The sequence below is a fragment of the Xenopus laevis genome, chromosome 5S, assembly GCF_017654675.1.
Source record: "Xenopus laevis strain J_2021 chromosome 5S, Xenopus_laevis_v10.1, whole genome shotgun sequence".
NCBI classification, from domain to species: domain Eukaryota; kingdom Metazoa; phylum Chordata; class Amphibia; order Anura; family Pipidae; genus Xenopus; species Xenopus laevis.
Genome location: NC_054380.1, coordinates 138,544,427 through 138,550,842, shown reverse-complemented (window position 1 = coordinate 138,550,842; position 6,416 = coordinate 138,544,427). Strand labels below are relative to the sequence as shown.

The following is a 6,416-nucleotide window of genomic DNA, read 5'->3' as shown; positions in this document are numbered from 1 at the left end:
GAACAACAGACAGTGTTAATAAACTCATGTTCCTGACACAGTAACACAGATTCCAACAGTCTGTATTTATCTGCATTCAAATTCTATGCCATCCACTTTGGGTAATTTCCTTTCTCTACCTGTGTCTCAGACTGCACAGAACAGACTGCAAGCTCTTTGGTCCAGGGGCTGGTATTGCTTGTGCATGTTTCTGTACTCTGAATATGTCACACTATTTGTCTCCTGGGCAATGCCGCCATCTAGTGGCAGACAAGACATATGCAGCCTTTGCACGAGTTCCCTCAAGGCCTGAAACCATTCCCCTAAATATCTGCTCGTTTGGGGATTTCGCTGTGTGAGTGGAGATTTCAGCAATATTCCCACATTTAACTGCCCAACATCCGGCTGATTCATCCTTTCACCACATCGCCGCTTTAGCCTATGATAATAAATGGATGCGGCTGCTTTTCTTCCTGATTACACAGACAAATGGCCGGTGGAATGAATAGGATTTTAGCAGCATTACTCACAGGCTTTACTCACAGCATTACTCTCAGGCTTTACTCACAGCATTACTCACAGGCTTTACTCACAGCATTACTCTCAGGCTTTACTCACAGCATTACTCACAGGCTTTACTCACAGCATTACTCACAGGCTTTACTCACAGCATTACTCACAGGCTTTACTCACAGCATTACTCTCAGGCTTTACTCACAGCATTACTCACAGGCTTTACTCACAGCATTACTCACAGGCTTTACTCACAGCATTACTCACAGGCTTTACTCACAGCATTACTCTCAGGCTTTACTCACAGCATTACTCACAGGCTTTACTCACAGCATTACTCACAGGCTTTACTCACAGCATTACTCACAGGCTTTACTCACAGCATTACTCTCAGGCTTTACTCACAGCATTACTCACAGGCTTTACTCACAGCATTACTCACAGGCTTTACTCACAGCATTACTCTCAGGCTTTACTCACAGCATTACTCACAGGCTTTACTCACAGCATTACTCACAGGCTTTACTCACAGCATTACTCACAGGCTTTACTCACAGCATTACTCACAGGCTTCCTGATTTGATCTGAGACTCATGTAGTATTTATGGGCACATTCTCCCCAAAACAAGCCCAGAGCATTCTCACCCACACTTAATCTTATCAGCTGACTGCAAACCCAGACATTTCACTACAGGTATGGGACCTGTTATACAGAATTCTCGGGACCTGGGATTTTCTAGATACAGGATCTTTCTGTCCTTTGGAACATCATACTTTAAAGGGGTTGTTCACCTTCCAAACACCTTTTTCAGTTCATTTGTTTTTTTAGATTGTTCCCCAGAAATAAAGACTTTTTCTATTACCTTCCATTTTTAATTTTTTCACAGTTTTTTCCAAAATCTAAGTTTTAAGTTTAATATTCTTGTGTCTGGTGTTTCACTCTGACAGCTCAGTAATTCAGGCGCAAACTTTCATCGGTTACAATTTTGCAACAATTAGTTGCTCCATGGCTCAGCAGTATTTGTGGAATATCAGCAACTATTGTATCAAGTCTAACAGCTGCCTGTAATGAAACCCATGGATTCTGCTCAGCAGGGACAAAGATAAGAAATGGTTCAACTAAATGTATAAACAGTTTACATGGTCGGCGACCCCTTCCCAGAGCTGCTTTAGGGTCAGGGCACACAGGCAGATTCAGGGAGATTTGTCGCCGGGTGACCCTGACCCTAAGGTGGTGAAAATGACACTTTACACTTCAATATTAGAAAAACATAGAAAATAGAAAATAATTGGAAAAAGTCTTTATTTCTGGTGATCTATCTGAAACCCTTCTTATTCAGCTAGGAAATCATATAAACATGAAATAAACCCAACAGGCTGGTTTTGCTTCCAATAAGGATTAATTATATCTTAGTTGGGATCAAGTACAAGCGACTGTTTTATTATTACACAGAAAAAGGGAATCATTTTTTAAAATTTGAATTATTTGATTATAATGGAGTCTATGGGAGATGCCTTTCCGTAACTCAGAGCTTCCTAGATAATGGGTTTCCAGATAATGGATCCCATACCTGTACTCAAAACAGCTTTTTGGCTGTAGTCTGGAACTCCACCAAATGGCCAATCACAGCACTTAATTGACTAATTAACCACCAGAAAAGGGTGATTGGTTGCCGTGGGTTACAAGAACTGGGCAATAATTCACATTGCCACCATGAAAGTTTCAGAAAATGACAGAAAAAAAGTGCAAAGTGTATTTTTATTTTAATTCAGGCATATTGGCTTATTATCACCTGGGAACCTGCACCTTCTGCAGCCATGCAATAAGGAATCTTAGGCATCTGTTGTAGCAAGAATATCTGTGTGTCTTTATTTCGCCGCACATAAAGCGATAAGCAGCCGACTCGCTGACCCATTATAGAAATGCTATTCGGCTGAAAATCTGAAATGAAAGAGGAAATAATCAGACACCCTATTAAAGCCATAGTTGATGATTTATAAACACAGATGCTAAATTGCACCAGTGCAGTTGCCAATAGCAACCAAACAGCAATATGCTTGAAACAGGCTTCTGCAAGTTAGAACATGAGCACAATGCTCTTACTGGTGTTAAAGGACCAGTAACGCCATTTTAAAAAAAAAAAAATCCATTTGTATTGATGGAAAAAAACACAGAGCCATAAGTAACTTTAAAATCTCAAGGTCTTTATTAAAAATTAACTTAATGATTCTCCGATTGTGCTCCTCTTCAGAAAAGCCGTCAGGGTGACAATCCATCGTGCGGCGCTCGATTTCTCCTCTCTGGCTCTCTCCTATAGAAGGCGGGGAGGAGAAATCGAAGCACCGCACGATGGATCGTCGCCTTTTCTGAAGAGTTGCGCAAGTGGAGTTTCTGTAAGTTATTTCTTAATAAAGACTTGGCTATTTTAAAGTTACATATGTCTTGGTGTCATTTTTTTGTTCTATACAAACACATTTTTGTTTTTTAAAACAAATTTGACGTTACTGGTCCTTTAATAACTAGGGATGCGTAGAGTTAAGATTTCAGTTTGGGATTCTGCCTTTTTCATGTTTTGTGCCTTTTTTATCAGGATTTGGATTCAGCCTTTTCCTTTTGCCTGGCCAAACCGAATCCTAATCCGAATCCTCATTTACATAGGGAAATTAGGGGCTAGTAGGAAAATCACATAAGTTTTTATCACAACATTTTTTACACTTTTTCCTGCCCCTAATTTGCATATGCAAATTCAGTTTGGTATTCGGACAAATCTTTCATGAAGAATATGGGGATTTGGCTGAATCTCAAATAGTGTTTTCGGTGCATCCCTATTTACATTACCAGTTAAAGGGTAAGTTTACCTAAAATGAAGTGAATCTCTCTCGCACAACAATTATCTTAAACATGAGAATGTGTGCTTCTGTTCTATATCTATAGTAACACTGAAAGCCGATGTCTCTTTATCTCTGTATTTATAAGGAAATCTATTTCATTCTACCCCTTCCAGCAATAGGATTGGAGCTGTAGCAGGATCACTGATCCTTAGCTAAACCTGTAATTATATTAAGCCTGGGAGGATGCGATCAAGTAAAGGGAAACTATAATTAAACGTTTGTTTTCTTATCTCCCCCACTTTTGATGAGAAAACAAAGATCAGGCTGGGTGCTCTGATAGAAAGCTGCCTATATACAGGTCCATCGGACCTTTGCCTGATCAAAGTCAAAGTAAACTTGTCATCTGAGCAGTATACGAATACACAGTGAGACGAGACGACGTGGCTCCAGCTAGTACATATCACAAACAGGGACTTAAAAATACACAATAAATATGTAAACATGAAATGTGCAATATATTGGCAGAGATTGGATAAATACAAGTGTAAACCTTTAGAATTGTGCAAATAAATTAACAGTTGACAAAGTTCAGTTCACAATTCAGGTGAGTGTGGAATGTAGTGGGAGGACAGGCAGTGAGTTGAGGAGTCTGATCGCTTGTGGAAAAAAGCTTTCGCTCAGCCTGGTTGTTTGGGCTTTAATGCTGCAAAAGCGTCTGCCGGGTGGGAGCAGCATGAACAGTCCATGTGAGGGGTGTGTGGAGTCCAGTGCAGGAGACCTTTCTTACACAGCGCTTGTGGAACATGTCCTGCAGTGATGGAAGAGCCGCTCCAATGATGTTGCCAGCTGCTCTGACAGTCCCCTGTAGACTTTTCCGGTCAGCAGAGCTGGCACTTCTGTACCAGATGGAGATGCAGCTCATCAGGACGCTCTCTATGGTGCCCCTGTAGAACACTGTGAGGGTGGGAGGCAGAAGGCTGGCCCGTTTCAGTCGTCTTAGGAAGTGAAGACACTGCTGAGCCTTTTTGGTGATGGAGTCGGTGTTGGTGGTCCAGGTGAGGTCATCCGAGATGTGGAGTCCCAGGAATGTGGTGTTCTTTACTGTCTCTACTGTGGAGCCGTTGATGTTGAGTAGTGTGTGAGCAGGACGAGTTCTCCTGAAGTCGACGATCATCTCTTTAGTTTTATCCACATTCAGTGACAGGTTGTTCTCACTGCACCAGACTGCCAGCTGCTGAATCTCATCTCTGTACCCCGACTCGTCATTGTGGTTGATGAGCCCCAACACAGTTGTGTCATCGGCGTGCTTGAATGGCTGCCCCCATGGCTACACAGCAGCTTGTTTATATAAACTATAGTAGTACTTATCTGTTATCTACTGTGTATCCTGTGCTTGAATGGCTGCCCCCATGGCTACACAGCAGCTTGTTTATATAAACTATAGTAGTACTTATCTGTTATCTACTGTGTATCCTGTGCTTGAATGGCTGCCCCCATGGCTACACAGCAGCTTGTTTATATAAACTATAGTAGTACTTATCTGTTATCTACTGTGTATCCTGTGCTTGAATGGCTGCCCCCATGGCTACACAGCAGCTTGTTTATATAAACTATAGTAGTACTTATCTGTTATCTACTGTGTATCCTGTGCTTGAATGGCTGCCCCCATGGCTACACAGCAGCTTGTTTATATAAACTATAGTAGTACTTATCTGTTATCTACTGTGTATCCTGTGCTTGAATGGCTGCCCCCATGGCTACACAGCAGCTTGTTTATATAAACTATAGTAGTACTTATCTGTTATCTACTGTGTATCCTGTGCTTCAATGGCGACCCCATGGCTACACGGCAGCTTGTTTATATAAACTATAGTAGTACTTATCTGTTATCTACTGTGTATCCTGTGCTTGAATGGCTGCCCCCATGGCTACACAGCAGCTTGTTTATATAAACTATAGTAGTACTTATCTGTTATCTACTGTGTATCCTGTGCTTGAATGGCTACCCCCATGGCTACACAGCAGCTTGTTTATATAAACTATAGTAGTACTTATCTGTTATCTACTGTGTATCCTGTGCTTCAATGGCGGCCCCCATGGCTACACAGCAGCTGATCCATGCCAGCAACCTACCTCCAGGTCCTGACCTAGCCCAGCTGGAGTTAGGTTGCTGGCATGGATCTGATTCTTCCGTACAGGGCGATCCTGCCCAATTTACAGCCCGAGGCGGCATTCGTATTTTTCTGCCTCCCCACGGCACTCACCTTCAGCGCCAGACGGGGGTCGGGGGGGCCACATCACTAGTGCAGAGAGCGCAGCAGCCTGCCAGAAAGCAGTTCCATAGTGCAGTGCTGGCTCTTTCTGAAATCACATGACCAGGCAAAATGACCTGAGATGCACCTACACACCAATATTACAACTAAATACACTTGTTGGTTCAGGAATGACATTTTATATTGTACAGTGAATTATTTGCAGTGTAAACAGTGTCATTTAGGAATAAAAAGCAACACTATAAAAAAACTACGACAGAATCCCTTTAATGCAGCAGAAGAGCCATGTTGTGCCTGAGAGGAGGATGTTAGAAATTGTCCCACCAAGCTGATAGATTTCTGCATTTCCTATGGTAAATGTAGGGAACTGCCTGCAATCGGCTGGTTCCTTTCATACAATCCATTGATCATAAAGACTTGACATTCCCCAGCACTGTATATTTATTAGAAGTAACACTCAAAGGAATATGTGTGATGTAAGGCAAATAAAAGCTTTTATACAGGCAATATTACATGAGTAATTGCAAACCCCACATACTGAGGACAGAGCAGTGATCATGTACAGGTGAGTATCAATGTCTCCTAATAAAGCACTGGCTGCTCAGTATGACATATACAGTATATATATATATATATATTATTTTAGAACCTTGATGGAATACTTGCTTAGACTTGAACATATTCCCCATGCTTCTACTGTTCTCCATAAAACTGGAATCCCTTAGCCGCTTCTTCCATTGGTTTAGGCAATGTACATTTCCATTGCCAGGGCAGTTGTCCCAGCATGCTGTGCCATAAAGCGAACTCTTATAGAACTAC

At 41.8% G+C, this 6,416-nt stretch overlaps 1 long non-coding RNA gene across 2 annotated transcripts in view; it reads right to left on the bottom strand.

Annotated features, from left to right (window-relative positions):
- Nucleotides 1-2,194: 2,194 nt before the first annotated feature.
- Nucleotides 2,195-6,416, bottom strand: part of LOC121394327 — a 28,807-nt gene continuing 24,585 nt past the window's right edge. Inside the window, exon 4 of one of the 2 annotated variants that reach the window (XR_005961668.1) lies at nt 2,195-2,434. This is a non-coding gene — a long non-coding RNA (uncharacterized LOC121394327). The remainder of the gene's footprint in view (nt 2,435-6,416) is intronic. The other variant, XR_005961667.1, reaches the window with a different exon arrangement.